The sequence below is a fragment of the Cupressus sempervirens genome, chromosome 3 (assembly GCF_028749045.1).
Source record: "Cupressus sempervirens isolate cs-2001-9-10 chromosome 3, ASM2874904v1, whole genome shotgun sequence".
Taxonomy (NCBI): Eukaryota; Viridiplantae; Streptophyta; class Pinopsida; order Cupressales; family Cupressaceae; genus Cupressus; species Cupressus sempervirens.
The window spans coordinates 836,090,613-836,107,137 of record NC_143120.1 but is presented as its reverse complement, the minus strand read 5'-3'; positions in this window follow the sequence as shown (position 1 = coordinate 836,107,137).

The window sequence follows — 16,525 nt, the reverse complement described above, 5'->3', positions numbered from 1 at the left end:
TATAACATATTCCAAAATCAAAGCAAAAAATTCACTTATATTTGTTTGGCAAGAACAAAACTCCATATTTTGAGCATTTTATAAATAAAAAAAATGGACTTCAAAAACTAGATGAATGCAAAAAAAATTACGCATTTTTTTCAAAAACATCGTAGACATTAACTTCGTCCAATTTTACACATTTCATCAATTCACACCATCTTCAAATTCTAAACAAAAATGTTATTTTTATGTCATTGAAGCTGCACAATTTTCTTTTTGTCATTAATTTTCTATATAAAAGGTCACATAGGTTTGTGCTTTTTGGAGCGTACATACCTATTAAAAGTAGTGAAGCTAGAAAAATGACACATACAAATGTCTATAATGAAGAAATGTCAAAATGCCAAAAAAAATATTAAAATTGAAATAATGAAGAAATGTCAAAATGCCAAAAAATAATATTAAAATTGAAATACATTTAGTTTATTTTCACATTTTCTTGGTGTAATAGACATCATCATTCAAAATTTGGGTGAAAACTGAAAAGGGAAATTTATCTTCTACACCAAATTACAGGTTGACTATTTGTTTATATCCCTCTTTTATTAATTTTTTTTTTGTAAATCTACAATCGCCCATTTGAATAAATAAAAAATACTCAACTCTTTAGCAACAACACAAATAAGTAGCCCTTTAAAAGTATAAACATTGATATAAATTTACAAATTTTATTCACTATAACTAATATTTGCAAATACAACATTCATGTATGTGATATTTAGCCATTGTATACCATTCTATTTCCTAAATACCTATTTCAAATTCATAAAATATCCGAGTTTCATAAAAGAAAGTAGACACGTAGAGAGCATTTTCCATTTTAAATCCATGATAATCCTTTTAACACATCTCTGATCCAACCAAATTAGAAAACAAAAATTTGCATAAATCACCAACAAATAAATTGAAATGAGGCTCTAAAATGCAGATGAGCATATATGTTTGTTTTGAAAGTAAGTATTAGGCAACCTTAGGTATTCCGCAAGCGAGCCTTGAGATCTATCAAAGTTGGACACTTTCTTGTCCCTAGAAAGATCAACTTGCAATTAGAGGCAAAATATGAAAATGTCTAGGCTTCCCTAGCTCACTTCCTTACATTAAATCTATGGTGTAATAATGATGAAATCAAATTGGAGATGGATTGAATTTACAAAAAATAAGATCTTGATGGAGAAATGCCGAAACACGAAAGTTTGAGTATAATGCAAGGATAAAAAAATAAACTGACACCCAAAAGATGAAAAAGGGAATGTTTTTCACCTAAACAATGTCCATGTACGCTAAAAAATGGAGCCCCTAGAAAACAAGGAAGGTTCATCACCTAAAAAAAAGTCCAAAGATGCACCTTGTTGAGAAAATGGGTATCACATATCTCAATCATGTCTCTGTTGGAGAAATGCCCAAACACAATGCCTCTAATGAAAAAATGTCCAAATATGAATGCTTATGCGAAACAAGTATTTTAACTTCTAAGAAGAATTCCTGACTTGAAAAGCAATCAAATGTTGTTTTATTCCTGTTCTTGAAAAAGTGGAAATGGAAATCATTTGTCAATTCCAGGTATTTAGATGGAAGATTAATATTCTAGATTTGAAATAAAAAGAAATTCTCACACCATTTTGTCATTTCCAAAATGAACATAGAATACGACAATTCCCATAGACTGTTAAATAAAATAAAATAATTAAACCAAAAATCAGAATACTGCTCCACTTTATTTTTTAATTAATTATTAAATTCAATTTAAAAGTCTTTAATGCCTATAATTTCCCTTAAACATATAATGCTTGTATAGACAATTCCCCTTAGCATATCAAACTCATAGTGGGGCCTTGGATGTTATTTCCTACATCGATACATTATATTTTTGACATGCGTGAAATATCACGGTACTTGAGTAAAATACCAAAAAGCATTTATTGTTGTCATATCACTAGTCCTGCAATAGAGCAAAGAGTTATGAACCATAATGCAAAGAATGCCACGTTGTCCTTTCCCATAGCCACTTAAATTCTAGGTAATCTCAATGCTCACAAAGAAAAGATTTCTCAATCTTAATTACTCGTGTGAGTCCTCGGTTGGGTGCAGGTGTATATGTGAAGCCCAATAGTCTTTCATTTATTATTGTTTCGCTCCAATTGTCAATCCCTGCCTTATATAAGGTAGGGTGCTAATGTTCCCAGATGTCCATTGCATTAATTTTGACATTCAAATAAAACTCAAAGCCTAAGGTTTGTCATGAAATTATTTAAAAAAATAGTTTTAAAAAAAAATTCCAATTTTTTGATTGGTTAGGGGTATTTTTGTTGGGGTTAAGGGGTTTGAAAAATAGAAAAAAAAAATCAATAATCACCACTGACACAAGAAATCTGGAAGGCTCAAGAACCAAGTGACTTATTCTTCATCTTCCTAGCAGATTTTGGAACCAAGTGACTTTGCAGCTCATGTCAGCTCCTTCTCACCAACTCGTGCAAAAAATCCATGTGCAAGGTTACACCTAGAACAACTCTAGCAGCCAGATTGTGGTGACCAACTATCCGCTTTAACAACTGAGGAAAACATGTTTTGAGTGTTAGTTTTAGGTAGCTTGGACAGTTGTTCATCCATATGTGATTAATTGGAAAATAATTGTTAGAGTTATGAATATTATTTCTTAATTAATTGACTCCTTCTACAAGTAACTAGCAACCTATCAGTTAGGTTTTTATCAAGAAGCAACTAGAAACTTCTTGGTTAGGTTGTCTTGATCAAGAAGCAACTAGAAACCTCTTGGTTAGGTAGTATAAAAGGGGGTCAAGGGAGGCATTTGGAGAATAGAGAGAGCAACAGAGGAACATAAGGAGTTGTAGAAGCATTTGCAGTGTTAGCAAATGAGTTTGTAGTGATAGAAAATAGTATTGCAGTGTTAGCAAGGGCACAATGATAGTGTTGGGGATAGCAATTGAGAATATCAATAGGAGAAATTAGGAGGTTGTCTAAATTCTGCTAGTAAGAGGCAATGAATTTTGTATCTCTTGATTTGCTAAAGATAATATATTTTACATCTATAGAACTAGTTTTCTGTTAGGGGTTTTTCCAAGGATGATTTGTCCAAAAATATTGTATTCTTTATGTTGTGAATTTCTTTCCGTATTTTATTGGTGAAGTTGCAGTTGTGTTATTTTTTGATATTAACTAGGAATTTGTTTTCATCAATTTAATAATCATTTACGATAGGAGATTAATAATTAGTGACTGCAATAGTGTTAGTTTTCACATGGTATCAGAGCATTATTGAGGGTAAACGAGTTTTTCCCTAGGAAAGAAATTTTGATCTCTTTAGATGTATTATTGCTTTAATCCCTTAAGATGGCTTCAGTTGGTTTGAGAGATCAGGACAGATTAGATGGTGCCTCAAATTTTGGTGTCTAAAAGGCTAGGATTTCTTTATTGTTGGAAGAGAATTGTATCAAGGATTATATTACTAGTGTTTTACCTGTACCAAAAAATGTGACATAGCTTGCAGTATATAAGAAGGATGATGCCAAGGTGAGGAGGATTATCCTTGATGGTGTCAAGGATCATATTGTTCCACATATCTTAGAGCTAGACACAATGAAGAAGATGAAGGATGCCATTTTGAATTTGTACCAAAATGTTACCACCAATAGGAATATGATTCTTAGAGAGAAGTTAAAGAATACTCGAATGAACCAGGGAGAAGATGTTATAAGTTACCTCACCAGGCTTAGACTTGTCAAGGATGAGTTAGCAACTATTGGAGATAGTCCTAGTGATGATGAGCTAGTGAGAATAACCCTAAATGGGTTTTCTAAATAGTGGAGTGTCTTTGTTCAAGTTATAAGTGGATGAGATACCTTACTGAGTTGGGATTGACTATGGAATAATTTCACTTAGGAGGAGTTTAGACTAAGTCTTGTCAATGGGGCCAACAAGAGTCAGAAACATGAGGTGGAATAGGAGAACGTTGCCCTGGCAGGGAAAGGGAAAGAAAAGAAGGAATCTAGCAAAGGATCAAATTGACAAAGTGAGAAGGAGAAGAAGGACCTTTCTAAGGTCAAGTGCTTTGGATGTCATGAGTATGGTCACTATGTCAGTGATTTCCCAAAAAGGAAGAAGGCAAAGAAGTAGGTGGTAACTTCAAAAAGTACAAAAGAACTCTCCAATAGACTGGAAGACGAGCTTGCATTTATAGCTTGTATGGTGAGCTCAACCTCACAGACTATCTGGTATATAGATAGTGGGGCGTATTGGAATTATGGTATATTTGTCATTAGTGCAAACACTTATTCAATTCTGAATGCTTATCTAGCTCATCACTTAGTCTATAGTGTATACCGAGCATTCAGTGGTTACCTAATAAGTTCAGTAGGTAAAAAATTCTCACCGAGCATTCCAAAGGATAATGAGTGAATGAGAAGTTTAGCAATGTTTACTGAGTGAAAAAGGTAAACAAAGGACTTAGTGTTTACCAAGTGAAAAAGGTAAATGAAAGACTCAGTGTTTACCAAGTGAAAAAGGTAAACAAAGGACTCAGTGTTTACCGAGTGAAAAAGGTAAACAAAGGACTCAGTGTTTACCGAGTGAAAAAGGGAAATGAAAGACTGAGTGTTTACTGAGTGAAAAAGGTAAATGAAGGAATCAATGTTCACTGAGCAAAGCAAGGTAAATGAAGAAGTTAGTTTCTACCGAGTGACACTATATCTACCGAGTCACCAATGGTTACTGAGTTCCAAGTAGTGTTGTGTGGCTAGTATGAATCGAGCCTCTACTTCTAAAAAGTGCATGATGATGTCGAGTAATGTAGTGGATGTCGAGTATCAGAAGGTCATCGAGTCAGCTTGAGGAACTCGAGTTTTCTACTATCTGGCCGACTCAGTAATGTTTTGTTCACTTATGTTTTGGCCGACCTTGCAGTTGTAAATATTGGAATAGTATATATGTAATGTATGATATCATTTGTAGTATGGTATGATGTGTATAAAATAAAAAGAGAGTGATGTTCGCATGTGAAAAAGGTATTGCTATATTTTGAGAAAAGTGAAAGCGAATAAGCACCAAAGTAAAAGGAATACAACAAGGTCAACATAGGAGCAGAAAAGTTATATCTATCACATCAGGTGATCAATGAAAAATGGATCTTATCAAAAAATAGTTGTAAGCAGATCCACTACTTCATCCTAACATGTGAATCAGTTTATAAATCCTTTAATAGGGTAGACTTAACAGTCTTTTTGTAAATCTCCTAACAGAGTGTATACTTCACTGTATGTTTGGAAATCCTCTAACAAGGTGGATCTAGCAGTCCTACTTACTCCTAATAGGGCAGATCACCATAAGTGATCATTGTAAGCCTTAATAGGCCAACTTTATACTGTAGTATTGAAGTTTTGTGGGCATCATCCCCACCCCAATTTTACTTTCTATTTGGAAGGTTTCTAGGTGACCAAATCTCTGTGTACATGTGCAATGAATGTTTGTTCTTTCAGTTATGCAGTAGATTAGATGAATGAATGGTGAATGGTTAAAATGCTGAATTTTTCAAAAGTTTTATAAGTTACTGATTCACCCCTCCCCTCTCAGTAACCTATCTTATCCTGAATATTTCCAACAATTGGTATCAGAGCTTTGTGGTTCTCAAGATAAAGTTTGATACCTTGAGTAAAGATCAAGGACAATGGAGATATTCAGACTTGACAAATCTATTGAAAATGAAAAGCTAGATTTGGAAATGGCCATGGCTCAACTCAAAGAAGAAAAGGAGCATCTTTCTCAATCTCTAAAAAGAAGGAAGGAATTTGCAAGACAAACGAATGATCATCAGTATGTTGAAGAAAAGATTGAAGACCTTTTACCATCAAGCAGTTCAAATGAAGCCAATGAAGCAATCAAGGAACTCCTAGCAAAGAATGGTTCTCTGCAGGAAGAAGTAAGGAAGCTTAAAAGAGAACAAGAAATCCAATCAATCAGGCTATGTGAAGTTTTCAAACAGAGAAACAAGGTAAATGAAGACTTAGAGGTAAAAAATAATCAATTCCTTCAGCATGAAAATCTTGTAGGTCAACTATCTAATGCAAATGAAGAAATTATGAATATAAGATCTGAGAATGAAAGTTTGAGAAATGATTTAATCACTGAAAGATAAATCAATGCAAGCTTACAAAGTGATCTAAGATCTTAAAGATAAATCAATGAAAGTTTGGAAAATGACTTGATCATTGAAAGGAAAATCAATGAGAGAATGATGAAATCTCAAGCAGACATGACTCAATTAAATCAACAAAGTGAGCAAAACTTTCATAGACAAAAAGGTAAAGCCGGTCTTGGATATAAGGAAGAAGGTGAATCCTCCAAAAAAGGTGCCCAAAGGAATCAAAGACCCACTTGCAATCACTGTGGTAAGTTAGGTCATACATCAAACAAATGTTGGAGTAATGGAAAGGCAAAATTCAATGGTAAATGCTTCAACTGCAATCAACATGGTCACAAAGCTAATGAATGCAAGGATAAGCCAAAATTTGAAGGAAATTGTCACAGATGCAAGAAGCATGGTCACAAGGCATTCCAATGTAGATCTAAATCATTCAATCCAGCTGAACAACTTGTTAAAGCAATCTTTGGACGGGACTACAATACTTGGTGCAGATGTCATTATTGTGGAGAATATGGACACATTGGGATAAACTGTGCAAGACATCACCTAAGAAAGAGGGATACAACCATAAGATGTTACACATGTACTGAACTTGGTCATATAGCCAAGAATTGCATGAATACTAGAAGAATTGAAGATATAAAAAAAGCTAAAGCTGATAACATTCAAAAACAAATGAGGCAACAGTGGATTCCAAAATCTACCAAGCAAGATAGTTCAAGTGATGGCAATGTCACTCAAGAAATGGGTGACTCCACCATTTCCAATTAGATTTAAGAAGAATCTAGGACTTCATCTTCTAGCCATATCTTAAGCAGTTCCAGAGTGAAAGAGTGCAAATGATCAAATCAGTATTTCAGATACAAGGACCAAAGAAAAGTTATTATTCACCGTGTTGCATCTATCGAGCAAGGTTGGTTAAAGACCTTACCGAGCTAGGTCGAGAGTATCAAAGATTTTGTTTGACCACCAAGTTGCAAGGTTTTACTGAGTAAATCAATGATAGACTGGAAAGCAATATGTCATCTCATCTACCTTCGTACCGAGCATTAATGACAATATTTCCATCAAAAGGATAGAATTCAATTTCATTTTTCACCACAACTTAAGAATACTTAGAGCTAAAAGATTTCCATCACACGCCAGTGATTCCAAGCGATTTGAAGGAAATTTCCTAAAAAGAATTTTTTTGAAGAATTTATCATCCACCGAGCAGCAATGGAATCCGCAAGCACCAGCAGTAGCTAGGCGAAGAGGGGTTCTGAAATGCTCGTGAAAGGAGTTGAATGGAAAGCCCCAAAATTCAAACTTGTGCCCACAATTGCTGAATCACTTGATCCACTCAGAGCTCAATCACAAATTCCACCTAAGGTACTTCTTATTAATGATATTTGAGCTCATTTCAAATGCACTGTTCAAGAAATTGGTACATTAGATATGGACAATGCCCTAGGTCAATTATGTGTTGATGGAGCCCTAAAACTTGAGCATAAGCACTTAGAAGAAAAAGGCTCGACCCACATTACGCACCTACCAAGGAACTTCCAAGTGAAATGGGTGAGATATGTTCTGAGCCATGTACACAATGGTCAGTTGTGGTTGGAACAACCTGTATTGATAACCAAGAAGATGATTCATAAGATCACGAGTTTGCTTATGCTTAGCAAAGCCAAAACCACTAAAACCTTAGGTCAAGATGAGTTGCAGAAGAAAACCCTAGCACAATGGGATGGAAGAGGACTGAAGCTTAAAAATATATCTGACATGGAACTTAGATTTGTCATTTATGTTATTGCATATAAACTATAGAGTTCTAGCAGATTGAATAGTGTACCATGTGAGACTATGGATTTAGCATTTAAGGTAGTAAAGAAAAATTTGGAATATGACTTGGCAGACTTACTGTTGAAACAGTTAAACAAGAATATGGAAAGTATAAGGACATCAAGGAATAGCCCTTGTAAATTTGGCTCATTGTTAATTTTCTTATTCTTCTATGTACAAAAATTCTTTCCATCAAAAGGAACAGTAGTATGGAGAAAAGACATTCCTATTCTATATCAAATTAATGAGTTTATAGCAGAAATGGGTGAAAATTTTGACAAAGTCATGGATAACTATTTTGAAGACTTCAAGGAAAGGATGAATAATAGGTTCAAAATTCCTCCTAAGCTTGTTGAGGATTATAAAGATGATGTATGCTTCATGGTTTACTGTGATAAAGTGTACATACAGGCAGTCATACCCCGAGTGGCATGGGTAAAACCATTGCCTTATGAATTAAATATTGATGAAGCAAGAGACATCATTGAGGCACTGGTGAATGAACCAGCTATTCTTAACATCCCTACCTTTGGAACTTATGAGGAAGCTAAGGCCAGAATTGAGCTTGAAATCAAGCTACCACATGCCATAAGCAAAGGCAAGAGGAAGATAGCTAAATTAAAAACTGCAACCGATCCTCTCATGTTAACAGAAGGAAAAGGCGAGGACAAGGAAGATGATGAAGAAGAAGGAGAAGAAGAAAAAGAAGAAGAACAAAAATCTGAAGAAGGACCTTTGAAGAAGAAAGGTAAGGCAATAATTACCAAACCTAAGAAGAAGCCTACTGCAACATTCACAAGAAGAACCAGAAAAGGCAAGCAGGAACCTATACTGGTCAGGCCTGCACCCACATTTGAAGAAAGGCTTAAACAATTGGAAGAAGGAGTAGGCATCAGAAATTTCAAGGCATTGAAATTTGAAACTAGAACAGATGATAAGAAAATGCAGATTGAGGAACTGGTACTCTCTAAGATGGGTAAATGGAAATACTCCCCAGACCAGCTTGCCTCCCAAATCTCAAAAGAACTACTAGAAAGATTGCAACTGAGATGGGAGTCAGCCACCCAAACGGTAAAAGACATCTATGAGAAATCCCTGAAGAATCTTCAACCAAGTCTCATTGGAGTAGAAATAAAGACTGCAATGAAAAACAATGAAGGTAAAATGATGATTAGATTCCACACTTGTTTGATTTTAATCAAAGACATTGAGCATGTTGTAAATGATGCAACAAACATGTGGAAAATCATCTATCATTTGCATAAACCCAGTGAAGACCCAATGGAAATCAAGGATGATGATAGCAGTGACAGTGATGATATTGATGGCACTCCATCCATCATAGTCTCACCAAGAGAGCTGCATGCATTAATGGAAGAAGACAAGGAGGAAGAAGCTGAAGAGGAAGATAAGGAGGAAGATGATCCAGTAAAAATTGCAATAGCAGTTATTGCATCCCTTCCTCACTCTCCACCTAAAACTATCACATCATCTAGGTTGGAGTCAGCTTCAGCAGGTTTGATAGCTTCTACAAGTGAGATTGTGAGCACAATTTCCACATCAATTGCTCAATCTTCACCAGCCTCCTCCTAGCTCTAGGTATCCTAAACAGATGTGCCAAGCACTTCATCTACCGAGCTAACTATTACTTCTTTAGTTACCGAGCCAGCCTCCTCAGATCCATCATCATCAGTTAGAATAACAGTAAGTTCCACAATTTTGTTAGTTCCAATTTGTTCTACAATTTTGTCCATTATCTACATCTACTTCAAATCCAGTTAGTTCAAATACTACATTATCTAGTGTATCATCATTTTTGGGAAGTATTCCAGTTTTTGATCCGGTAAATACTTCTATTAGCATTCAAACCTCAAGTCCTATCCCAGTATTTACTGCTAGTCCTTCCATCTCCACTATTGTGTCTATTCCTAAGGTCAAACCAGTCATCACTAAAGTCAAACAAAAGCATCCATTAAGACTTCTGATCACTGGAAAGGAAATTCTAGAAGATATTGACTTAGACACATAAATAGTGATTCCAAAGATTGACTATGCAAATGCTACCATTGAAGAGATGAGGTATGCTATTCAACTAATAGAGATGAAGGCTATGTAAAAGCAATTAAGGTCTGAAAGGGATAAGGAATATAGGATAATTGAGAACGCCAAAAATATAATTACAGATGTTATAGGTGTTGAAGTAGATTCTACTCAACACATTTTGATTTAGTTAGAAGAGGTTGTAAATAAATTCAATGAGGACACCTCTGGTCAAGAAAAATTGATTGAAAATGCTGAAATAAAATTTGATAATAAGGTGCTTGTTTGATAATAAGGTGCTTGAGCACATTGCTCAGCACATTGCAATAAAACAAGTAGAATTGTCCACAATTTTGGTCAATCTTGAAAATTCTTTTAATAATGTAACTTCACTTTTTGCCAAACTTTGTGATGCTACTGAGTACACCAAGGAGATCAAAGAAAAATTGAATAAATTTGATGAGGATATGAAAGTCAGTGCCCAAATTTTGCAACTTGACCCCAATTCAAGTTCATCCCATCATATCAGAATCAAATTTTTGTCAGAAAAGTAGGTAGAATTGTTGAGAGAGGAAGCAAGGATCAGGTCTACCTTGATTGATATTTAGAATATGATCCTTCCTATCATGGAAATAATGCAAAAACACATTGTATACTGCAAAACATTGATCCATGACAACAATTTTTCAGTTACAGATCATGTGATTGAACTTTCAGCTTAAGTTCAAATAACACTCTCCACCTGCAAAATTTTGCAAAAAAATTGGGATAAGACCTTGGCTCTTATTCTTAAGGTACACTCTGAATTTATCTCTCATTTTGGTGTCTCTGTGTAAATACATATTGTGTAATTTGGCATTATTGTCAAAAAGGGCGAGATACATGTAAATAAGGAAGCCATGTGTAAAGATAGATATATTTGTAAATACTCTGTGCATATTGTATGGGAGAGATATATGTAAATCAACACAACAAATTTTGCACATAAGTTTTGGCTCATAAGTGTTTTTGTCACTAATGCCAAAGGGGGAGATTGTTGGAATTATGGTATATTTGTCATTAGTGCAAACACTTATTCAATTTTGAATGCTTATCTAGCTCATCACTTAGTCTACAATGTATATCGAGCATTCAGTGGTTACCTAATAAGTTCAATAGGTAAATAGTTCTCACCGAGCATTCTAGAGGATACCGAGTGAATGAGAAGTTCAATAGTGTTTATCGAGTGAAAAAGGTAAACAAAGGACTCAGTGTTTACTGAGTAAAAAAAGTAAATGAGGGACTCAATGTTTACCGAGTGAAAAAGGTAAACAAAGAACTTAGTGTTTACCAAGTGAAAAAGGTAAACAAAGGACTCAGTGTTTACCGAGTGAAAAAGGTAAATGAAGGACTTAGTGTTTATCGAGTGAAAAAGGTAAATGAAGGACTCAATGTTCATCGAGCAAAGCAAGGTAAATGAAGAAGTTAGTTTCTACCGAGTGACACTATATCTACCGAGTCACCAATGGTTACCGAGTTCCAAGCAGTGTTGTGTGGCTAGTATGAACCGAGCCTCTACTACCGAGTGCATGACGATGCTGAGTAATATAGTGGATGTCGAGTATCAGAAGGTCACTGAGTCAGCTTGAGGAACTCGAGTTTTCTACTATCTGGCCGACTTAGTAATGTTTTGTTCACTTATGTTTTGGTCGATCTTGCAGTTGTAAATATTGGAATGGTATATATGTAATGTATGATATCATTTGTAGTGTGGTATGATGTGTATAAAATAAAAAGAGAGTGATGTTTGCATGTGAAAAAGGTATTGCTATATTTTGAGAAAAGTGAAAGCGAATCAGCACCAGAGTAAAAGGAATACAACAAGGTCAACATAGGAAGAGAAAAGTTATATCTATCACATCAGGTGATCAATGCAAAACGGATCTTATCAACAAATAGTTGTAAGCAGATCCACTGCTTCATCCTAACAGGTGAATCAGTTTATAAATCCTTTAACAGGGTAGACTTAACAGTCTTTTTGTAAATCTCCTAACAGAGTGCATAATTCATTGTATGTTTGAAAATCCTCTAACAAGGTGGATCTAGTAGTCCTACTTGCTCCTAATAGGGCAGATCGCCAGAAGTGATCATTGTAAGCCTTAACAGGCCAACTTTATACTGCAGTATTGAATTTTTGTGGGCATCATCCCCACCCCAGTTTTACTTTCTATTTGGAAGGTTTCTGGGTGACCAAATCTCTGTGTACATGTGCAATGAATGTTTGTTCTTTCAATTATGAAGTAGATTAGATGAATGAATGGTGAATGGTTAAAATGATGAATTATTCAAATGTTTTATAAGTTACTGATTCACCCCTCCCCTCTCAGTAACCTATCTTATCTTGAATATTTCCAACAGGGCGTCATTTCATATGATAGGAGTTAGAGACTACTTCTCTAGTTATAAGGAGGAGAACACCAATATCTAGATTTCTATGGGAAACTTGTCCAAACTCAACCTAGTTGGGAAAGGGACTGTTTAGTTTCAGAAGGAGAATGAAAAAATAATTCTAGTTCATGATGTATTGCATGTGCCAGGATTGGGTATGAATTTGATTTATTTATTTGTTCTTCAAGATAGTGGGTATAATTTACTCTTTAGAGGGACACATGTTTTGATTAAGCACAAGGATTGGAAATTACACATAACTATTGGAGTTAGGAGTGGTCGCCTTTACAAGTTGCAGTTTGACACTCCTAAGGCACTCATGAGCAGTTGTAATCCTAGAAATCTTGGAGAGCTATGACATAGAAGGACATGCCATATTCATCATGGAGCACTTAAACTGCTTCATGAGATAGTGACCGGTGTTTCAGAGGTGAGCATGGAGCATGATGATGTATGTAAAGGATGTGTATTGGGGAAGTTTGTGAAAGCATCTTTTCCAAGGAGTGACACCAGATTTGAAGGTGTTCTTGATCTAGTATGTTCAGATGTATGTGGATTGATGTCGACAAAGTCTCTTAGAGGATATGCGTACTATGTTACTTTTATCGATGATTTCTCCAAGAAGACCTAGATATACTTCTTGCAGACCAAGGATGAGGTTTTTCAATTGGTTCCAAGAGTTCAAGGCTCTAGTAGAGAACTCGATAGGAAAGAAAATAAAGGTTCTTTGGTCAGACAATGGAGGCAAGTACAAAGGAAATAACTTCAATGAGTTCTATACTAGTGAAGGAATCAAGAGAGAGCGGACTATTCCTTACAATTCACAGTAGAATGGAGTTGCTGAGAGGAAGAACCATTCTATATTGGAGGCGAAAAGAGCTATGCTACATGACTAGGATATGCCCCGCTACTTATGGGTAGAAGCATGTAGTATAACAGTCTACATTCAAAATAGGGTTCCACATAAGGCACTAAGGAGGATGACACCTGAGGGAGATTTCACAGGAAAGAAGCCTGATGTTAGCCATTTCAGAATATTTGGGAGTTTGGCATATTGTCATATTCTAGGTGATACATGTAGAAAGTTAGATCAGACTATAGAGAGGGGTACTTTGTTGGGTATAGTGAAACCTCAAAGCATATAAGATTTTTATCCCTAGGACCAGACGAATTATTATCAGACATGACGTAAAGTTCATGGAGGACAAGGAATTTAGAAGGTCTAGAGATATGCTAGTAAATGATTAGAGTGAGTGGCCAACAAAAGCTCCAAGGCCTAGTCAAGGGCAACAAAGCACAAGTATAGTTACTAGTACAAGTGGAGGCCTGGGTGGTGAAGATTCACAAAGCATGGAGCAATAGGTGCAAAAAGAAATGCATCTAGAAGACTTAGAGGTTGATATTTCATCCTCTATGAGCTTCAAGAGAGAGTAAGAAATACTCAAGAGTTTGTAGGAGCTCTTAGGAAGAGTACTAGACAACAGAGACAACCAACCAAGTTCAATGACTATGTCGCATTAGTTAGTTAGTTGGTAGATAGTGAACCTTCCAACTATCAGGAGGCTATAGAGCATTAGGTATGGCGAGATCCTATGGTTGAGGAGTATAACTCAATAATGCAGAATGATGTGTGGGAGGTAGTTCCTAGACCAATAGATAGAGCAATAGTTTTATCACGCTAGATCTATAAGATAAAGCACAATGCAAATGGTAGCATCAAGAAATACAAGGCAAGGTTTGTGGCCAAGGGTTTCTTTTAGAAGGAGGGAATAAACTACGAGAATACATTTTCTCTAGTGGCTAGGTATACTTCTATACGAGCTGTGATCTCATTTGCAACATAGATGGAATGGTAGATCTATCAAATGGATGTCAAGACAACATTCCTTAATGGTGAGTTAAATGAGGAGGTAAACATAGAGCAATTAGAAGGCTTTGTAGCACACATAAAAGAGACCCACATGTGCAGATTGAAGATCAGATATGTCTGAGGTGAAGGTATTACGTTGATGGGCTATACTAATGCAGACTGGGTAGGAAGTACAATGGACAAAAGGAGCACTTTAGGGTGTTGTTTTAGTTTCGGATTAGGAGTTGTATCTTGGTTCAACAGGAAGTAGAAATTTGTGGCTCTGAGTTTAGCAGAAGCAGAATACACAACAACTAGCATGGCAACATGTGAAGCTATATGGCTTTAGATGTTGTTAGTAGCCTTGTTTGGTCAGAAGGTTGAGACTTGTGATACACTGCAACAATCAAAGTTGCATCAAGCTGTTTGAGAATCTAGTATTTCATGACAAGTCTAAACATATAGACATCAAATATCATTTCATCAAAGATTGTGTCCAATGGGAAGTTTATCAACTATAATACATACCTACAGAGGAGCAGGTAGCAGACATTTTGACTAAGGCATTGGGGAAGGCAAAATTCATCTTCTTCAAAGATAATTTAGGTGTAATGCAGAACAACATCCTCGCTAAGAGGGAGTGTTAGTTTTAGGTAGCTTGGATAGTTGTTTGTCAATATGTAATTAATTGGAAATTAATTGTTAGAGTTACGACAAATATTTGTTAATTAATTGATTCCTTCTAGAAGCAACTAGTAACCTATTGGTTAGGTTGTCTTGATCAAGAAGCAACTAGAAACCTCTTGGTTAGGTAGTATAAAAGGGGGTCAAGGGAGGCATTTGGAGAACAGAGAGAGAAACAAAGGAACACAAGGAGTTGTAGAAGCATTTGTAGTGTTAGCAAATGAGTTTGTAGTGATAGAAAATAGTCTTAGTGTTAGCAAGGGCACAATGATAGCAATGGGGAATATCAACAGGGGAAATTAGGAGGTTGTCTAAATTCTACCAATAAGAGGCAAGGAATTTTGTATCTCTTAATTTGTTGAAGATAATATGTTTTCCATCTGCAGAACTAGTTTTCCCTTAGGGGTTTTTCTAGGGACGATTTGTCCAAAAATGTTGCATTCTTTGTGTTGTGAATTTCTTTTCATATTTTATTGGTGAAGTTGCAGTTGTGTTATTTTTCAATATTAGCTAGGAATTTATTTTTAGTAGTTTAATAATCATTTACAATAGGAGATTAATAATCAGTGATTGCAATAGTGTTAATTTTCACATTAAGATCAACATCCCTACTCACCTGCCCGCCCTTCCAATCTCCACTAGTACTGGTTATAGATGCCCAACGCCAATAAAAAATCAACAATAAAAAAATGATAAAAATAAAATCAAACAATGTGCTTTCTTAGCATATTCTACAACAGTTTGTAGTTGGAATTGTGCATCTAGATGAGTGGGAGTGTAATCTAGTTTATCTATTTCCTTCATGTCTAGAATGGCCCTGGAGTTCACCTATCAACTCCCCATTAGAAGGTCCCTCATCATTAAAGCAGTCTCCACCATCTTTGTGGAAGACTATGGATTTAACCACCTTTGTAGTTGTGAGGAATGCTCCTCTAATGCCTTGCACAAAATGTGCAAAATCTTCCAGGACTGCTCCTCCAACCTTGCAGGAATGATTCTCCATTTTGTCTACCTACAACCAAATTTATTACATGAATAGGAAATGATAGTGTTGTTGGACCACAAGGGGTTGTCTTTTGCAGTTCTTGTGCAGACATGCATCGAACAATTGTCATCACACAGGAATTTCAACAAAATGTTTGTGCTAACTGAGAATTAAGTAAAGTAACCTTAATCAGAGTTACAAAATACAATTGCCTTCTCGTAAATGACAATAAAATACACCAACTTTAGTCAGTTTACAAAATAGATTTGTAAAAGTTTGTAGCACAATCACAATCTGCAAAACCTAGAAACGACTAACCTGCCAATTTGATCTAATTATTCTAGGCCATCATACAACAAATTACGACTTTGACAAAAATTTGAAAAGATCGGGTTAGATCTCTACATTTCCCATTACATTTTCATAATTTACCTATAAACTCAATTACAAAACAACAAATTTCTCACAAAATGGGAAACCTAAAAACAAGTCTTCAATAATTGACTATACAGAGTTAAAA